A 22,682-nucleotide genomic window follows, 5' to 3' on the forward strand; every position below is an offset into this window, starting at 1 on the left:
ACATAAGTGTTATAGTAACAAAGAAGACAGTTTAGAATAAGAGCTAATTTATTTTCCAGTTATTTTTTAGGACTCCTAAGATTTTCTGCAGTTCACTGCTTAGGTGGTTATGAGGTTACACAGGCCAAGAGAACATGCAGAGGAGCCAGGTAGGTTCTGGCAGATACCATCCTTCGAGAGCTTCGGGTAGGCCAGGGGAGGTAGACACAAGGCTGGGAGGGGCACAGGGTTGTTATACATTAGGCTGGAGTCCAGGGAAGTCAGGTAAGGCCAAGCACAGATGGCAAGAGCCATGGTTCTAGGTAATCAAGACCCAGAGTCCAGGAAGTCAGAGCAAGTTGAAAAGAAAGGCTCTGGAGAACAAGTAATACTTTGTTCTTCCTGCTATGTGTGGCCATCAGAGGTCCCTGATTATTGCCACTAGAAAGAGGTCAGAAGTCTGCTCAGGAATTCTGCCTCTCCCTGAGGTAGAGGAGCCAGGATTACTTACTGCACAGAATTTTGCCATGTTAGACCACAGATTACTGGCTTCCCTCTTTCAAACTATACTGGTAGCCTTGAAAGGAAGTTACTGACTCTGTATAACTATCATATTCTTGATATGCCAATCACAGCTAACAAGATTTAAATCTGTGATATGTATAAATATTATGAGGAAATAAAAATAATGCAATCACAGTATAGTTGGTAGGTGAGTCCATCATTTCACAAGTTGTGTTATCTTGGGCAGGTTATGTAACCTTGTTGATTCTCTTTTTCTTTACTTACAACGCAAGATTTAATGCCATACGATATACCAAACACTAATCAAACTAAAACACTAATCTCTGAGCCATAGTCAATACTTGATATAAATTACTTACATTAATTCAGTTATTCTTTTGTTAGCCACCAGATACTTACAAGGACCTTACTATGGGCCATCTGGATTCTAAATTCTGGAAAGGGTGGTGAGCCAGCAAGATGTCCTTGTCCTCAGGCAGCGTGCAAGCTCGCCCCCTCCCTCTGTTTATTTACATAGGACAATTACCCACTTTCTTCTTTGCAGAGTAATAACATATTTGAGAACATGGTAGTAAAGAAACCTACAAATAGTCATGATCCACGGTGTAGATCACTTAAAATATCAGAAAAATACCTTGTCTCATTTCAAATTCTGATAAATCAGATCATGGCAGATTAAATTCACTACTTCAAGTTATCCAAGACTATTAAATACAGTGTTAAACCTCAGTGGTTCATATATGTGTATTTGCAATATCTGCTCAAACGTCTGATTCATTTTATTAAGAACTACTTTACTGCATTTTATATACCTTGGTGGCTTCTCCTATTACCTAGAAGCAAGTCTTTGACGTCTCCATTTCTGAAATACAGATACTAGCTGAAAAATTGCCTCTCAGAACAATTAAAAGCCACATTCACATACAAAAAGTAATCTTTTCTTATTCACCTGCTTCATTTTGTTGAATATCTCCTTTCAGTATCCCCATACCACAAAAGTAAATATAGTTAGGGCTTCAGTATTTTTTGTTCAAAAGACTAAAGATTGAGCTTCAACTCTCTCTATTGCTTAAGATATTCAGCAGCTCATGAGGTTAAAGCACTGTGAGATTTTAAGAAAATCCCTTCCAAAGTGCATAAAAGAGGAGCAAGGGGGCCCAAGGTAAGAGGTTGTGAAGATACCAAAAGGGTTGGAGGTTGGGGGGGTGGATGAGGGGAGCCTAGCTGAAGGAGGCGTCTCACATTAGTCCCCTGCTGGGCTCTGCTCAGCAAGAGATAATCCTCATTTTCCCTAGGGCAGAGCTGTACAGTAGGGAGTGAGATGAAGTTGATCCTTCAGTACATGGGTGAGAGAAATGACAGCTTTCTAGGCCTTTCTGAAAGGGGCTTCAATCTCATTATTTTATAACGTATCATTATTTGTTTGAAGTATTTAGATGTCCACAGTCAATTAATTGTTGTAGTGTACCCAATGACAAGTATGTTGTATTGTTCATCCTTTCAGATCATCCATAAGGTTATATCTCTCCCTCGATACATGAGTATATGTCAAATTTTCTATATCTTTAAAAGATATATAGGCATCAGAGCTTGGCATACACACACACACAAATATATATACACACAGTATGGCTCTTTGACTCAGGCAAGAAGGGCATCTGTTCTGTGCCTTCTGTTTCAGAGAATCTCTCTGCCCTTCCTCTGACTACAGCCCTTTGCACAAGACAAAGAATCCAGGAACTAAACGACTGTGCCTACCCAGAGCCTGAACCATGCCCCTATGCCTTCTCTGGTTACCTGGAATTCCAGACTTCTCCACCCAAAAGGCCCTGAGCCTGCTTCAGCTTCTTCCCCAGTCCCTAGGCATGGATTGTTCCTCACCCCTAGGCCCAAGAGGCAGCTGTTTGCTATGGATCTGATATGGATGTGTGAGTAGAGGTGGCCACCTGCATCCTCTTGAGACCTCTCACCTTGTGGGATGGAGCTGGGGATGGGAAGAGAAGGGTGGGGGAGCTGGGCTGTGGGCTGTAGACAAGGCTCTTCCAGGATCTCCACTTTTTAAACATGAAGCTCCAAGGTTATCGAAGAGTTTTAAATTTTAACTTTGTCTGAAGACATATTTTTAAGGTGGGAGAAAATAACTTACTTTATTTGAAGATACTATGATTTATAACTTGATGTGTTGTATATGGGCCTTTATTTGTACTCTTCTTCAAGTCCCACAAATGTTAGGGAAAGGGACTGTATATACATACACACACATATATTAGAGTTAATTTTCTCTAACATTTCTGGTATGCAAATTTCCAAGAGGATCGCAAAAAAATCTCTAAACTTTATAAGGTGTGCTTCAGACTGTGACTTCATAGTGAGTCCACATTACTTTGGATTGCTTTTCCCAACATGTCTCAGCAAAACATTATACAACCTGACTAAACAAAGCGTCATTCCCACACAGCTCCGCCTTCCTTACTTGGCAAAGATGTAATCTGGTAACACCCTTTAAAGACCATCATTCCAGCCACATTCAAAGGAACTAGCCATTAGGACTCAATACAACATTTGTTTCATTTTGTTTTTTAACTTGAATTCTATATCTAACCACGGGGCAGGTAGAAGCAATGAAAAAAAAATATCCCTAAAGGAATGACATACTTTAAAATTTTCTTCCCACTCATTCTCTCCTGTTTTTTTTTTTTAAATCAAAGCTTTTCAAATTAAAGAAACAAAACTAAGAAACCAAAATAGAAACAAAGTTGAACCCCATGGGATCATTCTGATATTTATCTCCCTAATACTTCCAGGCCATAATAATAACACATTCGTAAATATTTACTGAGAACCCTCTACAGCCCTAGGGTATGCTCCTAGGTGATGGCAGTCAAGGGACGTATGTATAACACAGTGTGGAAAATACGGCATAAGAAATGCTAGGCAATCTTCAATAAGTGGTGCTGGGAAAACTGGACAGCTACATGTAAAAGAATGAAATTAGAACGCTCTCTAACACCATACACAAAAATAAACTCAAAATGGATTAAAGACCTAAATGTAAGGCCAGACACTATAAAACTCTTAGAGGAAAACATAGGCAGAACACTCTATGACATAAATCACAGCAAGATCCTTTTTGACCCACCTCCTAGAGAAATGGAAATAAAAACAAAAATAAACAAAGGACCTAATGAAACTTAAAAGCTTTTGCACAGCAAAGGAAACCATAAACAAGATGAAAAGACAACCCTCAGAATGGGAGAAAATATTTGCAAATGAAGCAGTTGACAAAGGATTAATCTCCAAAATTTACAAGCAGCTCATGCAGCTCAATAACAAAAAAACAAACAACCCAATCCAAAAATGGGCAGAAGACCTAAATAGACATTTATCCAAAGAAGATATACAGATTGCCAACAAACACATGAAAGAATGCTCAACATCATTAATCATTAGAGAAATGCAAATCAAAACTATAGTGAGATGTCATCTCACACCAGTCAGAATGGCCATCATCAAAAAATCTACAAACAATAAATGCTGGAGAGGGTGTGGAGAAAAGAGAACCCTCTTGCACTGTGGGTGGGAATGTAAATTGATACAGCCACTATGGAGAACAGTATGGAGATTCCTTAAAAAACTAAAAATAGAACTACCATACAACCCAGCAATCCCACTACTGGGCATATACCCTGAGAAAACCGTAATTCAAAAAGAGTCATGTACCACAATGTTCATTGCAGCTCTATTTACAATAGCCAGGACATGGAAGCAACCTAAGTGTCCATCGACAGATGAATGGATAAAGAAGATGTGGCACATATATACAATGGTATATTACTCAGCCATAAAAAGAAACGAAATTGAGTTATTTGTAGTGAGGCAGGTGGACCTAGAATCTGTCATACAGAGTGAAGTAAGTCAGAAAGAGAAAAAGAAATACTGTATGCTAACACATATATATGGAATCTAAAAAAAAAAAAAAAATGGTCATGAAGAACCTAGGGGCAAGACGGGAATAAACACGCAGACCTACTAGAGAATGGACTTGAGGACACGGGGAGGGAGAAGGATAAGCTGGGACAAAGTGAGAGAGTGGCATGTACATACATACACTACCAAATGTAAAACCGATAGCTAGTGGGAAGCAGCTGCATAGCACAGGGAGATCAGCTCGGTGCTTTATGACCACCTAGAGGGGTGGGATAGGGAGGGTGGGAGGGAGGGAGACACAAGAGGGAGGAGATATTGGGATATATGTATATGTATAGCTGATTAACTTTGTTATAAAGCAGAAACTAACACACCATTGTAAAGCAATTATACTCCAATAAAGATGTTTAAAAAAAAAAAAACTGCTTGATCCCAATTTTATTTTATATTAGGCCATATTTTTCTTTAAAAATAAAATGTACATGTTATTTGCCAGTTGGAAAACAAACAAACAAACAAAAAGAAATGCTAGGCAAGAGGAAAGAGTTTTAATGTGAGTTAAGGGGCAGAAAGGATTATTTTACCTTAGTCAGTGGGTAGGAATTGAATATATTTGGTGAAAAGGCAAAAGGGCATTTCATAATTGCATTTTAATTTAGGGCATTCTGGAATATTCTGAGTTTAAATATTGAAAATATCAAAGCACCTTGCTTTCACATATCTAGGCCACGTAAGATTTACCAACTGCCTAAAGTAATCTGAAACAGAGATCACAAACATAGGCAAGGAGGAAAAGAGAAAGGTGGGGCATTGATTTTCAGGGTATTACTGTCAAAAAATGATGACTTTTTAAGAAAAGTACTGTAAAATGCATTGAAATTTTCATGGCAAATGTATCTTCTCTTTGGTTATTGATATTCAGTGGCGTACAGGCAACAACATCTGATTTTCTAACAGTAACTCCAGTGAGTCATTAAATTACTACAGCCATATGTGGCATAAGTGATGAACTGACCCCATGATACACACCTGGTGTGTCATAGCTGATGACGCTCAAGGTAGGCTATGCATAAGTCATAAGATTCCTCAACATACAGCTCCTTGGAATTGTCACCCTGGTGGCATTCACTACATTCCATATTGTCAGAAAACAAGCATACAGGCATAGTTATAAATTACTGAGGCCTAATTTTAATTATTCAAACCATTGTCAAGTCCTAGTGAAAGTTCTGAACCACAAATATGGGCCACAAATTACGATTTGGGAAATATCTCTGTAGGCATTCAGTTAAGTTTGCTGAATTGGACTGAAGTTGCAACATTAGAAATCGTGCTTCAGCAAGGATGCAAAATGTAATGCAGGAAAAGGTTTGGGGTTTTTTGTTGTTTTGTTATTTTGTTTAAATTTATCTAATTTTGAAACATCCAAACTGAATCTTCTTAGGTATGGTACAATATATAATCAATTATGGCAAAATGTTTTTAGAAGAGAAACTATGGTGAAATTGGGATGTGTACAGAAATTATGCTGTTGGCATTAGAATTACAGAGGGAGGGAGAAAATTTGAGCTGAGCCAAGCATGTCCCATCTCAGGTCGCTGCACTTGCTCTTACCACTGCATGGAACACTCATCCTTAGGATATCAGCCATAGATAGTTCGATGCAGCCTTCCAGTTTCTGACTAAATGTTGCCTTCATCAAAGAGATCGCTGACTATACAAACGAGCAACACTTTTGCATCACTCTTTACCCTCTTCCTCTGGCTGTTATTTTCTTCTTAACATGTATGAACATCCATACCTCACATATTTTTTTTTTTTGGTTTCTGTTTGTTTGTTTGCTTCTTCTCTCTAGAATATGTTCTTTGAGGGCAAGGACTATGTTTTGTTTATTACTATATTCCCAGCATTATATCCATGGCACATAGGTACTCAACAAACTTTTCTTGAGGAAATAAATGGATGAATTGCTAGGTCTTTGCAGGTCAAGATTAATTACATGTAGCAGTTCCCACTATTAAATATGGTAAATCACTATTTAAATATAGTAAATCATATATTTACTTTAGGGAAGAGAAATGCATCCAAATTCCTGAAATATTCAACAGAACAAAACTCACAAAATACTCAAAAGCAAGAAGAGATATACTGTATATACAAATCTACAGAACCAAATACTGATACCTGAAGTCTCTCAGAGTTGAATTTGCTTACTAGGTTACTCAGTAACAGATGGCTAACAGAACTGTTAACTCAACAGCTTCCTAGTATATGGTTTAAAAGTATATGCAATTTCAACAAATGGTGCTGGGATAACTGGATACCTACATGAAAAAGAATGAAGTTAGATACCCACTTCACACCATATACAAACATTAATCAAAAATGGATCCTAGACCTAAAGTTAAAAGCTAAAATTATAAAACTCTTAGAAAAAAAACATAAAAGCAAACCTTTGTAACCTTAGCTTAAGCAATATTTTCTTGGATATGATTCCAAAAGAATAAGCAACAAAAGACAAAATAGACAAATTAGACTTCCTCAAAATTTAAAAATTTTGTGTTTCAAAAGAAGCTGACAAAAAAGTGAAGAGACAACCCACAGAGTGGGAGAAAATATTTGTAAATCATATATCTGACAAACAATTTATATCTAGAATATATAAGTAACTCTTACAACTCAATAATAAAAAAAAAACAAATAACACAATAAAAAATGGTCAAAGGATGTGAATAGACATCTCTCCAGGGAAGATATGCAAATGGCCAATAAGCTCATGAAAAGATGATCAACATCAGTAGTCCTTAGGGAAAGGCAAATCAAAACTATAATGAGATACTACTTCATACCCACCAGATGGCAATAACAAGGGTTGGCAAAGATGCAGAGAAATTGGAATGCTTATACTTGCTGATGGGAATATAAACTGCTGTAGCCACTTTGGAAATAGTTTGGCAGTTTCTCAAAATGTTAAACAGAGAATTACCGTATGACCAACAATTCTACAGCAAGGTATACAAGCAAGAGAATTGAAAACATATACCCACACAAAAATGTGTACACTAATGTTCATAGCAGCATTATTCACAATAGACAAAAAGTGGGAACAACCCAAATGTCCATCAACTGATGAATGGATAAACAATGGTGGCACATCCATATAATGGAATATTATTTGGCAACAAAAAGGAAGGAAGTACTGATATATGCTACAACACGGAGGAATCTTGAAAACATTATGCTAGGTGAAGGATGCCATTCACAAAAGGTCACATAATGTATGATTCCATTTGTACAAAAAGTCCAGAATAGACAAATCTGTAGAGCCAGAAAATAGATTGTGACCTAGTGCTAGGTTGAGGTAATGGGGGTGGGAATAGGGAATGACTGCTGATGTGTACAGTATTTCTTTTGGGGACGATGAGAATGTTTGAAAATTAGATAGTGGTGTTGGTCGCACAGCCCTAAGAATATACTAAAAATTACTCAACTGTACACTTTAAATAAGGGTGAATTTTGTGGCAAGTAAATTATATCTAAATAAAGCTATTAAAAAATACATATGGACAATTCAAGTATGTAGGAATCACAGCTGGATAGCAAAATATCCCATTTGGTACACTGAGGTTGTGCTACATAATAGAGTAATACAGAGTAGCATGAACCCTTCTCCTGAGGGGTACAGATTATACAAAGGCAATAGAATTCTTCCCTTCAGGCCCAGTTCTATTCATAAGCAGAGCAAGAACCTTGGGTTTAAGAGGTATTCAAAGCCCATTTGCTCAGATTTTCTCCTCAGCTTGTTGCTTCAGAGTCTGAAATGCCTTTTATAGGTCATCCCGTGGTATAAGTCATGAATGACCTTATTAAAGTAGAAACACTGTATGTGGAAATGCATAGTACATTAACTTATTAACACTAATAAGAATAAGCTTATGAACTAACTTAGCCAGGCGTTTCAGTAAGGCCCTAAAGGAATTAAATGTTAATCAAAATCGGAGGAAAGAGAAAAAGATTTGGTACCTGGCACACTGCCCCAAGTAGGAATTTCAGAAGTAAAATCTGAGAAACATAGATGCAAAATGTGGCATGGCACTAAATACTAATGTTTTGGTATATCATAATTTACCCACCTTGCCTTACCTTTCCTGCCATGTAAATCAACTTTGTAGATTTATACAATTTTACTCTTTGGTTCTTTAAGCTTTAGTAGGTAACTGGTAAATCTAGGATTATAAATCATAATCCTTGGCAGTGAAAAGCCACTGAAGTATTTTTAAGAAAGGGAGTGTCATGATCAGGTGTTTTAGAAATATCATTCTGGCTGCAATGTGAACAGATGTGTGGAAACAAGACTGGATGTAGGGAGATAGTGTAGGGATCATCAACCCACCAAAATGGTATGCGGATTACTTCAAAATGAAAACGTCTGCAGAAAGTAATCTTATCAGGACTTCCCTTATCTGACTAAAGCAGGGCTTTATGAGAGTCAGCTGCCCCAGACCCAGTCTCTGGGGAAGTCTCTAGTCAGGAAGGTGACTGGCCTTAGGCACTGGGACATTCCAGAAAATTGTATGCACAAGCCTCATCAGAACCTTCCATCCTTTGAATTCCTAAACTCATCCACCCCCCTTCATTAAGCTTGTATATAAACCCTTACTCCTAAATGTTTGGGGAGCCACTTCATAAGGGGTCCTCTCACTTGTATGTGAAAATTAACTTTTCTCCTGTTAATCTATCTGTCATCAATTAATTTGTAGGCTCCCAACCACTTGGACTTAAGTTGGTAGAGGATAAGTTTCTCCTCCCAACAATGGGTTAGGAGGCTGTTTAACTAATACTGGTGAAAAGACAGTGCTGTGTTGGATAAGGGTAGCAGTAGAAGGAAGAGAGATGTTTCCAGCAGAATCAGCAGGGCTTGGGATTTGGTTATGGTCAGGAGGGAATAGGAAGAACATGGGAATGAACCCTAGGTTTCTTCCCAGGGCCCTTCAAAAACTTAATGCCTTGCTAGCTGAATGGCCTTTAAAATGTAGAGTGTGCCACAAAACTTGTGTGCATGTGGGTGGGTGGGCAGCTCAAAAGCAGGTAACAGAATTCCTCATGGAGACTTCCCTGGTGGCGCAGTGGTTAAGAATCCGCCTGCCAATGCAGGGGACATGGGTTTGAGCCCTGATCCGGGAAGATCCCACATGCCGCAGAGCAGCTAAGCCCATGCGCCACAACTACTGAGCCTGCTCTCTAGAGCCCGTGAGCCACAACTGCTGAGCCCACATGCCACAACTACTGAAGCCCGCATGCCTAGAGCCCATGCTCCGCAACAAGAGAAGCCACTGCAATGAGAAGCCCACTCACTGCAACGAAGAGTAGCCCCCGCTCACCACACCTAGAGAAAACCTGCACGCAGCAACGAAAAGCCAACGCAGCCAAAAATAAATAAATAAAATAAATAAATGTATTCAAAACAAAAGGAATTCCTCATGGAGAAAAATGTCTTATTTAGCAAAAGCATTTTGGTGAGCCATCTTTGATTCTGCATTTGGGGCTTGTCTAAAATGAGCTAAAAATTGGACAAAGAAAACATCACCTGCATAATAAAGTAAGAAGAATGTTATGTTTTGCTTTAGCCAGAGATGGATGAAGCAAGTGTTCCAAAACCAGGAAAAGTAGTGGAGGATAATAGGAGGTAGGGAAGATGGCTGCAAGACGTCAGGAGCTAGGTCCTGAGAAAAGGTGCTGGTTAGTGGCAAGTACTGCCAATGAACAGAGATGTCTGACGTTCAGTTTCACATTATTTGCCATGCTGTGCTGTGATATAATGCCCTCGTATCCCAAGATATCCACCCAAACCTTTAACCCAACTGCCTGGTGTGATTGTGTTTCAGGGAAATAAATGAAAACACATGTTTTACATTTGTGTTTATGCAAAATGGATAGAAGAGGATAGCCATAGGAGGAAGGATGTGAAAAAGATAATTCAGCATTAGTAGGAACTGAAAACAAAGAGTAAAGTGGGGAGGATGAACCCCCTGACCTTTACCACATCTAATGGGAAGTAGGGTGGGAAGCGGGGGTGGCTGCAAAAAAAAAAAACAAGAAAATTATGGTTCACACTATATGTGAGACCCAGGGAAGGGGCAAAAGCGGGGCCATTTCCAGTCAGCCCTTGTAGGCAACTCTGAGCAAAGGGGGTGACTAGGGCCACCAGGCTGCTGATACATGGATAAATAGCTAAATGAGAGCCTTTTAAATTATCTTTTCAGAAATCTAACTTCTAAATTTCCTCATTCTTCATTTCTATGCAAAAATGAAAGTACTTCTCTATTTGTGAATGTAGGTTATCTTGGACACACAACTAATGGTTCGGAGTATTAAAAGAGCTGTTATCTATATCACATATGAGATGTACCAACTAGGTGGAAGAGCTGAGTGTTGGAACACAAAAGATAATATTGTCTGGAGTAGAAAATAATATTGGACAGTTATTAATCTTATGACTCAGTGCTTCAGCGAGATATAGGTTTTTCTTAATGAAGACTTCTGAACCAATGAAAATGTCTAAATTCCAGTATAAAACTAGTGCCTTCTTACCTGGAATATCTACTAAGTCAGTGAAATGTATTTTGAAGAAAAATATATTGAATGTCTTATATAATGTTTTAAAGTTTATTTTCTTATTGTTTCAATTATTCTCTGGAGAGGCCTCCCTGAAGCAAGACAGCTTAGAAAAAAAATTATGTACCTGGGAATTATCCTCATGAGTTAATCTTTTAAAAATCATGTCCTTCATTCATGATTTTCTTTTTCCTGTGGTTTTTTTTTTTTTTTTTTGGCTGCGTTGGGTCTTCGTTGCTGTGCATGGGCCTTCTCTAGTTGCAGTGAGCGGGGGCTACTCTTCATTGCGGTGCGTGGGCTTCTCATTGAGGTGGATTTTCTTTGCGGAGCACGGGCTCTAGGCCTGTGGGCTTCAGTAGTTGTGGCACGCAGGCTCAGTAGTTGTGGCCTGTGGGCTCTAGAGTGTAGGCACAGTAGTTGTGGTGCACGGGCTTAGTTGCTCTGCAGCATGTGGGATCTTCCTGGACCAGGGCTCGAACCCGTGTCCCCTGCGTTGGCGGGCAGATTCTTAACCACTGTTCCACCAGGAAAGTCCCTCATTCATGATTTTCATGGAGACATTATTGCACTTAACAAATTACTGGCTCTCTCTGTTGTTACCATCAGGAACTCTAATGAAAAATAGATTGTTTTCTCCTCCTGTTGAGATCAGTGCAATCTGTAGTAGAGTACTTTTCATTTTCAAAGAAGATCTAATAGAATATAGCATGAAAACACACTGGAAAATGAGGGTTTTTTAAAGTTGAAAGTCGCAGGTTCTTGGTTCTCTGAGTTTGTATATTCTACCGATAAAAGTTATAAAACTATTTACATTATTTTGGTTCTGTAATATGGATCAATTTTTAAACTTTGAATAAATCAGGTTTTATAAATTCTGTGGAAATTTTTAAATTAAATTTATTTACTTTTTCAGCAGTGATAGAAAAATACAAACATAAGCATTGTAGTTGGTCACCGGCTCTTCTTGCAGCTATTATCTCTCCATGCACAATTATTTGTAGTGTTTGGTAACGCTCAGTGGTGTCACTGAGCTAACCTAACCTTAATCAGCCTGACATACTAAGCAGGTGACAGTTAAAATGAAGTATTTTTTAATCTTTGAAAGACTTAACTTGTCACCAAGGCTGGTTCCTAACATCATCTAATAGAACAGCTATGCTCCTAGATCTTTCACATGAAACCAAGTCTACTTTGGCACTTTGGCAGTAGGCTGTCCACATACAACTTTAAGTAAGATTCACTGTCTCTAAGATTTGTGATGGCAGAAAATTTTTGCAATAGCTCCACAAATTGGGAAGTGGACAAAATGTTTCTGTTTTTGGAAATAATTCAGGAAATGAAACATAACTAGTCCTTTTATTTTAGCTCCTTTCCCCAGTATGTTAATTAAATTGCATAACCAAAATTGGATATTTTATTATTTTTATTAGTTAGAGCTCTCCAGTAATTTTCTCATAGTTTTAGTTCTCTCTGCCATTTGAGGAAATCTCAAGAGCAATAGGAGGTTTATTAACATATTCTTCTCCCCTCTGACCCTCAGTGCCATAGATAGAGTTGGATTCTAAAAAAGTCTATTTGCATGTATGGAATGGAATCATTAAAAGTAAATTTTTAGCAGTATTTTCTCCCTGGAGTATAAGTATTTTGAACTTTTTTGGAGGATTTCAGCAAAGGAGTATTAGAAGGAAATATTGGCCATTTGCAGAAGTAAGCACATTTATCACAAAAATTGGGGGGAAAAATAAAAAGTTATATTTTGTTAATTAGAAGGAAGATGTCAATACTAATGTGAACTATTAAATTCAGTTAGCTGTTATTTCCCAAGAAACTAACACATGATATGTTATTCAGTATTCTAAAATACAACAGGTTTCAAGTCTTGAAATTAGTCAAAAATGGGAAAAATAAAAGATTGTAGCTTAAAATCTCTCACCCCTTCAGCTTCTAAAACTTTGTGCAGAACTTTACCCAGACAATTAACATACCTAATAAAGTTTTGAGTCTCCAACTTCAGCCATTTGCAGCATTTGTAGGAGTGAGAGAAATGAGAAAAAATTCCTCACGCGTTTCCCTCCCACTGTCCTTTCTTCGTGATAAAGGTCACAATTTTGCTTTATGATAGGTTGGGTTATAGACTGTTGGAGTTAAAAGAGACTCTTTCAGTCATCTAGATTCACGTTCTTATTTTATACAGAAGAGGAAACTGAGACCCAGAGAATTTAAATGACTTGCCCAAGGTCACAAAGCTAAAAATAATGGGATAAGAGCTAGAAAATATAGAGCAGGGAAGAGTTTTCCCCGTAAATTATTTTTTGTGGTTGTTAGTTCAAATATGTTAGCCCTGTAAGAGATTAATTCAGGTGAGCCTGCTAAAAATACTTATTGTTTCTCAACATAACAAAGATAGAAGAAAAAAAAAATATCTAGAGGAATGAAAAGGGAAGTGGTCCACAGAACAAGTGAGACACAGCATATGTGCTTTGGTTTTAAGCCTTAGGGCTAAAATCACACTTACAATCTTAGTAACCAAAAAGAATCTTGTTCCTGGAATGCTTGTAGAAACCTGAATTACTCATAAGCTTCTTAGGAAAGAATTCACCCTTTGTTTGATATTGCAATGATTCTTGATCAGAAAGGCAAGCAAGCCTCTTTTATTGTTATGAGCCTAGTCATACTGCAATTGCCAGTGTAACGATTTCCTTGGAAAACTTTTGACTAAAGAACCATCTGTTTTGAATGATTTTAGTATGGATTAGATGATCCCATGAGGTCTCTCCCTGCTCTACCATTCTTTCCCTATTGGTGCCAGGACAACAAACCTCACATACTTGTATCGGGAGTTAGAGTAGCCAGAAATGATAGAATTTCTAGTTGTAAACTTATTCAACTGAGGAAATAACCATGGAAAGTTTATTCCAAAGTATTGCCAGAGTCATTATTCTAAAAGGTTTAACTGAGGAGGGCTCAAATGCCAATATCCAGGACAAAACAACTCCAGTGAAATCAGTGGCTTTGGAACAAATATTTGGACCATTTGATAACTTAAGTGACAAGTCTAGCTTCTGGTTTTCCTTCTACTCAATTCCTTCTCCCCTCATCCCCCCAAAGTAAATCTGTTACTGCCAGAGGATAAAAATTCTTTTCTAATCCACTTTCACAGGTAGGAGACTGACCAAAAGCTCCATGGGGTCTTAATTAAAGTTTTCCATTTTGCTAAAAGATAAGAAAGAAGCACTCTACCTTTATTTCTGAAGTCTCTAGGAACAACTTTAGCCTGATATTATATTAAAATACAACATTCAAAATAGTATCTGGCAATTTTCTTGACATTCCAGAGGCATACTTGAAATAAGTGATGCCAAAAGGAGCTAAAAGTGGTGAAGGAAATTACAGAAGTGTTTGACTATCATCCAAAAGATTCTAACAGAGGAAAATTTCTGTCCACCCCACAATCATCTTAAGGCTTTGTACCAAAGAATGCTAAAGATTTTAACTGGCTGGCAAAATACATAGCAGGTGGCAAAATATTTTTGACTTGGTAGCTAAAACATTTTCTTTTTCTTTACATACTTGACCATTTTATAAATAACAATAATAATTAGAAAACAATAAGAAATCAGGAATAGGGAACTATATTCAATATCCTGTGATAAACCATAATGGAAAAGAATATGAAAAAGAATGTGTGTGTGTGTGTGTGTGTGTGTGTGTGTGTATATATAGAGAGAGAGAGAGAGAGAGAGAGAACTGAATCACTTAGCTGTATAGTGGAAATTAACACAACATTGTAAATCAACTATACTTGAATAAAATAAATTTTTAAAAAATCAGGAATAATTTATATATGATGAAGTCCTCTATTTGAAAACAGCAAGGTTCTTCAATCTTTTATAGCAAATAGAAACTCTTCAGTGCTCAAGTATTTGATTCTCTGGTCTCCCCTTGTGTCTCCCTGCCCCCACCAAAATACTGTGAACAACCTTTCATGCTTATTCTTATGAATCAACATGAAATTTGACAACACTTTCCCTTCCTCATTTCAGATATGACTCATTGCTCTTGGTGTAATCCCCAAGGACCAGAAGCTCTACTTTAAAGTAAGTAACAGAAGAAGCACCTTTAATTCAACCTGGTTTACCCAGAGAACTCTAATGGTTATTATTCACTGCCTTCTTAAGTATGCATTATAAAGCTGAGTGCTTGAAGTGTCCTCTCTCCAGCTTTCCCTGGGGAAACCAATGCAGAAAAGCTGGAGAGGTAACCTGACTGATAAGTCTTAGACTTGAAGTTTATCAGCAGTTCTACTTAACCATCCATTATCTCTAGGATGCTATTGGATTTTAGCTTTGGGAGCATTTAATTTATTTTCAAGATTTTGGATCATCTTCCCTTCAGACCACTCTGACTTTGCATACAAAAAGTAATAGATATGAGCTTCTTAAAAGCCTTTCTAATTTAAAGCTTGACCTCTTTTCTGCTGTGTGATAACCACTACCCCACCCCCCAGTCTCTCTCAGACTTAGAAAGTGCTGTGGAGCTCAATTCACTACAGAAATCTTAAATCATCTAGAAAAGCCTGTGGTCTTTCAAACAATACTCAAATAAGAAGGAAAAGATAATATGGTGCTCTAAGTAAAATTCTACTTACCCTTACTTGAAAATAGGAAAAAATAAATAAAAAGCTGAGGCCCCTTTACTTTTCCAAATCCTAGAAACATCTAGTCCTGAGAGAAATTGTTTCTTGGTTTAGAAGATGAGAAGAATTGAAGTTAAACAATGATCCTTTTTCCATTTCTTTAAAAAAAAAAAAAAAAAAAAAGGCTGGCAGAGGCAAAAGCTCTGTTGGACAAATTGTTTCAGCAGATGTTCATTGTCCCAGGGAGAAAGCAGCCCCTACTTTGCAGCTTAGCACTTGCAAATTTAGAAACTTAAATATTTTTAACTTGAAATGGTCCATGTGGTATGAGTGAGATGTAAGTATTAAAATCATTCCTATGAGCAAGTGGTTACATTTTACTATTAGGTCCATAGAATGCTGACAACTGGTGTTATATCATGATATGGTGATGCAACAATTGTCACCTACCTGCATTTTCAAGCTTCTGTAGTTTTTCCCCCCAATCATTTACAATAGCACCCTGGAAGAATATTAATAATTATACTAACATTTAGAGAGTACTTATGATGTACTAGGTACTCATAATTATCCTGTGAGGTAAGTACTGTTAGGATGCCTATTTTAAAATGTGGAAACCAAGACTCACAAAGATTAATTAACTTATCTAAATCACAGAGCCAAGAAGTGGTGGCGATGGCATTCGAATGTAGGCAGCTTGACTCTAAGACAGGGGTAGTCAAACTTTTTCTGTAAAGGGCCAGATAATAAATATTGTAGGCTTTTCAAGCCATAACACCTATGTTGCAACTACTCAACTCTGTCTTTGCAGAACAATAGCAGCCTAAGACAACATGTAAATGAGTGAGTATGGGTTATTCCAAGAAAACTTTATTTATGGACCCTGAAATTTGAATTTCATATAGTTTTCATGTGTCACAAAGTATTATCCTTCTTTGAATTTTTTTTCAACTGTTTCAAAATGTAAAAACAATTCTTACCCCGTGGGCTGTACAAAACCACAAGACAGTCTGGATTTGGCCCACAGACTAGTTTGTCGATCCGTGCATAAAGCTCTTAAGGACTATTTTTCTAGTAGTGTCTTTTTATAATTTTTTTTAAAACAGCTAATAGAACTATATTTACATTCTAGCATTATCAAGTTATGTCAGACTTTATCATATAAAATTATATTTTGAGAAATAAAATTTGCTTTTTATATTATATGTATTAGATTGGGACACAAGAAATTTGCCATTATTAGACTGTTTGACCTATAAAAGTGACAATTTTATACGTTTCAGCACAATGTTTATAAATGTCTGTTGTCCTAAGAGGTAAATCTTATTTTAATAGAACAATAAAGCATAGGCCAGTGACCAGGAAAACATAAACAATTCAAGCATCAGATGTGTGACAAACTAGATGATTGTTAAGGTTCCTTAAGAATCTTTTCTATGAATTGAATTATGATAGTCTAGGAGTTGCAAAGAAAGGGGAACATCGTATTACCACATAATTCCTCTGTGACAAGTACTAAACTGTAATATCTCATTTAGTTTCCATAATGACACTACGAGATAAGTGTTTTTACCGAGTTTATGGTTGAGACAATCTAGGTTCTTGCCCGCATTCAGCACACTTATAGATGGCAAAGCCTGGACTTGGACAAAGATGAAAAGATGCCTTTTTGTTTTGCTCACACAACAAAGGTAATTTCGCTGTAATCTGTCAGTACCACTAAGACTTTTAAGATAAAAATTTATAAAAATTTTTTTTTCAAATTTATTGCTAGAAAACTAGTTGTAAGGCATAATATTAGAATTTCTCTCATTTTCAGTAAACTCCAGAAAATATACTCACTTAACTTTTAAACATTTTTTGTAGCTACATTTATATTGTTTCTTTGGAATTTTTTTATACTAATAACCTCCTACTTGGGTATGATCTCTATTTTTAAATAGAAGAGCAGAAGAAGGTGAGAATCGTAGCTTTTGGTAAGCAGAACTTCCATAAGCTAACTGATTACTTAAAACTGATAACTTTACAAAGTCTGAGAATTTTAGAGCATCAAATCCCTTTTTTCACATTTTAACATATTAGCAGAACTTTTAACTCCTATATATACTAAGAAAACAATTCTGCATACACTAAGAAAAAAAAGCATTCGGGAAGGAAAGAAACTACAAAGTAAAATCAAAAGAAATATCTGGATCAGAATATTAAAATTATAATACCTTGCTTCATTTATGTTTCTCATTCCTTATCCAAAGAAGAAACCAATAACTTCATCAGTGGCTACCGAGGAATAAACTATGACATAGGTAAGAAATTCTGAAGAATTCACCAGGGATAGAAATATCCACCCAAGAAAATGAATTACTCTGAGTTATGGTTACACTGGAAAGATACATTACAGCTCTTTTTCTTTTATCCTTTTTTTTCTTTTCTTTTCCCTTTTTTCTTGGCATAGCAAATAAAATAAATTTCAGGCATGACTAGCCTCTTTCCACTCACAATTTTCCATCTTTACTTTTATGTCTTTTTTTCCTAAATGCCAGATTGACTTTTCTTACTAACATTATTTCAACTCATCAAACATTATATTTCCCTTCATTCAAAATTTACTTCAAAAGTCAGTCTTCTCTAGAATACACATCAAGCAAGTTGAAAATAGAGACATCTGCCTGAAAGTGAAATTCAAAAATGAATGAAAAGGTTCTTGGCAGTCCCCAAGAAGCAGAGAGTTTACATGAAAAAAAAAATTAAAAAAAGTATGAACAAACTTTTGCAACTATTTATATTATAGTTATAATGCATCAGATTCTGTTATTTTGTTTTGAACACGTAATAGACCAGGATCAAAAATGGTTGAAGAAAGGGGGATTTTGGATCTTCTGATTTCCACTAGAATGTAATCACAACAAAAATGGGATTTTTATTTTATTCATTACTGAATTCCCAACTAAAACAGTTTCTGGAACATGATAGGTGCTCAATAAGTATCTATAGAATGAATGAATGGTTATTGAAGAGTGACTTTGGACATGAAATCAGGAGCACAACAGTTAAACAGATGATATTATTGTCTTGCCTTAATGAGTCCTTCTTTATTCACAAGTAGAAGCAATGAGGGAAATATTGTACAAGTCATTCAGACAAAGCACTATTTAGTAATATGTACGTGACATGAGTTTAAAGATAATGTGACCATTGTCATGTTTATTCTGGTAATAATCAAGGAAGGGAAAACTGGACAATCCAGTTAGATCATGATTCCTAGACTTTATATAGGCAGAGTCCAGAAAGTTCAATTAAAAATTAGGTGTGATTCTGTAGGCCAATATTATAAATAAAAGGAATGAAGGCACATGAGATTTCAGATTTTTGAAAACAAAAACTCTAACCCATAATCATGTATTTAGCCAGTCTCAGTCTCAGCATTATTGACATTTGGAATCTGATACCTCTTTGTTCTAGGGAGTATCCTGTACATTGTGAGACATTTAGCAGCAACCCTGGCCTCTACCCACTAGATGTTGGGAGTACCACACCCCCTCTGTTGTGCAACCAAAAAATATCTTCAGACATTGCCAAATTGAGAATAACTGCTCAAAAGGAAGGAAGAAAAGATAGACAGTATTCTCAGGTTTTAGAAATACTTATAAGCACACCAAGAGATGAATGGATAAACCAAATACCGTTTGTGACTGCTTCAACCAATAGAGGACAGTGGATATGATTTTGGAGGCTAGTCATAAAGGCCATGCAGCGTGTGCCTTGCTTGTTGGAACACTTGCTCTTGGAGCCCTGAGTTGCCACATAGGAGGTCTAATTACTCTGAGGCCACCATGCTGTGAGGGAGCTCCAGTCACTTGGAGAGATTGCTTGTAGGCACCCTGGTTAACAGTGCCAGCTGAGTCAGCAGCCTGGGTGCCAGACGGGGAGTGAAGAGTCTTCAGATGTGTCAGGCTACGGCCATTCAAGTCACATGTTGCCAATCAGTTCTTCACAGCTGGAGCTCCAGACATCAATGACCAGAGATAAGTTGCCCCCATCCCCTGCACTGTGCCCTAGCCAAATTCTTGACCCACAGAATCTGTGAGTGTGATAAAATAGATGTGGTTTTGTGCTGCTAAGTTCTGGGTTATAGATAACTGGAACACCCAGCTATTCTGTTCCCCTTCTCAGAGACAACCACCATTACCAGTCTCTTGTGTGTTCTATCAAAGGTATTTTAAGAATATAAAATCATATATTTAAAATATATTTTTAGTATAAATGGTTGTACACCACACACTTGTTCTGCACTTTGATTTTTTTCATTTAACGGCATATCTTGAAGATTCTTCAACTACACATATAGAGTTTCTTCATTCCTTTATAGGGATGCATACTATTTTATTATATAAATATTTCATAATTTAAATAATGAGTTTTCTATTGATGGACATTTAAATTGTTTTCAATCCTTTAGTTTTATAAACAGGTAGCAATTGCTGGAGTGACATTTGTAATTTTTGTGACATTGACTGATTGCTCTCCATGGGGGTTATTCTGTTTTCCTCTCCTAATAGAAATTTAGTTTCCTCAAAAATAGCTTGTTTTGTCAAACTTTGTTTTAAATCTCTGCCAAATAAATTGATAAGAATGAAAAAAAAAGAAAGAAATACTTAAAAGCAAACATGGAAAAAGGAACTTATAAGAGTGATTCAAAAATCATATCATTGCAGTTGAGAAGTTTAAAATCCCAGTTTAAAAAAAAAAATTAAGAGCAAAAGAAAGAAATGTCTCCTCTGGCTTATTGGAGCAAGATAAAGTTTGGTGCTGATTGTGTATAGATAAACAATAGGACCATTAAAATTACTGAAATATTTTGCATAATCTTCTCTGTTTAGACAAATAATCTTCTAATATTCTAATAAACAGACCATTTTTAGGTAACAGTAAGAAAGCACTGTATTACTTTATACATTATTCTGGATTTCTAAAGTTAGGTAAATTTCATATCAAAAGAGTATGGGAAAATTATCAAAGGCACAATAATGTTTTTAGAAATCTTTGAAATTATTTTGAGTTGTACCATAAAATAAACAATCCCAATTTTCAGAAAAATTTAAAAATAGGTGGTGTTAAAAAAAATTGATAAGCTACTTAGTAAGGATCCCTGAAATAATTCTAGAACAATCAAAGACATGCTGAGTGCCTGTAATAGAAGAATTGACTGTCAAAAACCTTGAGTGCATGGTATGAGATATGTCAAATTAATCTCATATTTGACTGAGTTTCTTGAATTGTAGATCAGAGTAATGCTATAAATGCAGTGTATCTTGATTTCCACAAAGGGTTTGTGAAATACCCTTAGGCTATCTGTGTTCTTGCAGACAAACTGGAAAAGCATGGGCTGATTGATAATACAGTTTGTTTTCCCTACACCACCAGCTAACTATTCCTCCTACCTTCATAGGCTCACCTGTTATAATGCTTTTTGGGAATATGTAGGACTCCTCAAAATAAAGTTTCAAAGCCATTAGACTCAATAATCAATAAGTGCCTTTCGAAGTCTATCATTTTATGGTATTTCAGTCACTGTGATCTACAAATTATCAGTGCAATTCAGTCTCTTCTTAATTAAGGTTGAACAAAAATTTTATAGACTGATTCCCATCCCATCCTAGGTGGACATCACTCTTTTTGTAAAATTCTTAATCCACAGAGGAGCAAATCAATATCAGTTAATATTTAATTTAAAAAAATACCACTCAGAAATAAAAACAAGATTTATTGTTACACTATTAAATATATTTAATAGTTTATTAATGTCACAATCACTCTGTTATACTGACAAAGAAGAACTAGGTGAGCTAGGTGGGAAGAAATCTGCCTGTAAGATATTTTATCAGTCTGACTTCTGCTCTACTCCACCCATTCTACATATTCATCTGTCACCCTGCTCCAATAAATACAAAATGACTAGGCAAAAATTTTACCAGCATAGATATTTTAAGCACCATAATACCAATAATATCAAAAGTATATTGTCAGGGCAAAGAGAACTTTTTGACAAGGTAAAAAAGGGAATGTAAGCTAGAATGGAATTGTTTAATTACATCTTACCTGGAAAGAAATGCACTGTTCCAAAAATGGTACTAAGTCACACCAAGTATACATAACTACAAACCATGCATTTATTTAAATGGGCTGCTTAATTTTACTACTATGTAAATAAAAAATACTGTAATGAATTTGTGATAACTGATGATACTGTGATTTGTTATTTTAGTTTAAAATGTATAGAAATTCAAGGAAGGAGACTCCAATTTGACAAATTAAAAATAAATGGATGGTTTGAATGTCATATTCACCTATCCCTTCATTGACAGTGATTCACATTATTGCACAAAATAGTTTCCTAACCAGAGTATTGGTTCACTGGTGGAAAACCCAAATCATATTATCATTAAAGGCATGCTGCAATGCTTTCTTTCCAGCATCAGCTAGGGTTCATATTGCACAGGTCATCTTTATACTCAGGTGTCTTCAAACTCTGAACAAATGGAAACTTACTTAATGAGACAACAAATATTTGACCTGACTTGTATCCATTACAGTGATCTTCCTTGTAAAGGAAATATATTCCTAGGAAATCCAGAGCCATGCAGCAGAGGAGGTAAAATATGACTTTGAAAGAGAGGATCAATAACAGCGCTCAACTAGGTTCCCTGCAAATTTGACAAAGCTTATTTTCAACGTATCGTCTGTGTAAACTGTGTGATGTTGTGAGTGTAAGTTCACAGGATTACAGAGTTCAACCTAACCCGGTGAAAGTGTGAACTCTTTAAGAGTGGGAGGATGAATTGACTTAACAAACTCAATACACAGGGTCCTTGTCCAACACTTATCCCACATTATTACCCACAGTGAGCACTACTTTGCCTGGGAGCAACTAACCTTGAATCAAGAAATGATATTTTCCTTCCTGAGAAAGAAGCGTGCATTTTTTGTTTGTATCATATGTATT

The 22,682-nt window shown here is 36.4% G+C and overlaps 1 long non-coding RNA gene across 2 annotated transcripts in view; it reads left to right on the forward strand.

Annotated features, from left to right (window-relative positions):
* LOC137765271 (uncharacterized) overlaps nt 1-22,682 on the forward strand; it is a 206,480-nt gene that overhangs the window by 35,497 nt on the left and 148,301 nt on the right. For both annotated transcript variants that reach the window (XR_011074139.1, XR_011074140.1), the window contains one exon: nt 15,090-15,143. This is a non-coding gene — a long non-coding RNA (uncharacterized lncRNA). The remainder of the gene's footprint in view (nt 1-15,089; nt 15,144-22,682) is intronic.

The sequence above is a fragment of the Eschrichtius robustus genome, chromosome 5 (genome assembly GCF_028021215.1).
Source record: "Eschrichtius robustus isolate mEscRob2 chromosome 5, mEscRob2.pri, whole genome shotgun sequence".
In the NCBI taxonomy this organism is placed as follows: domain Eukaryota; kingdom Metazoa; phylum Chordata; class Mammalia; order Artiodactyla; family Eschrichtiidae; genus Eschrichtius; species Eschrichtius robustus.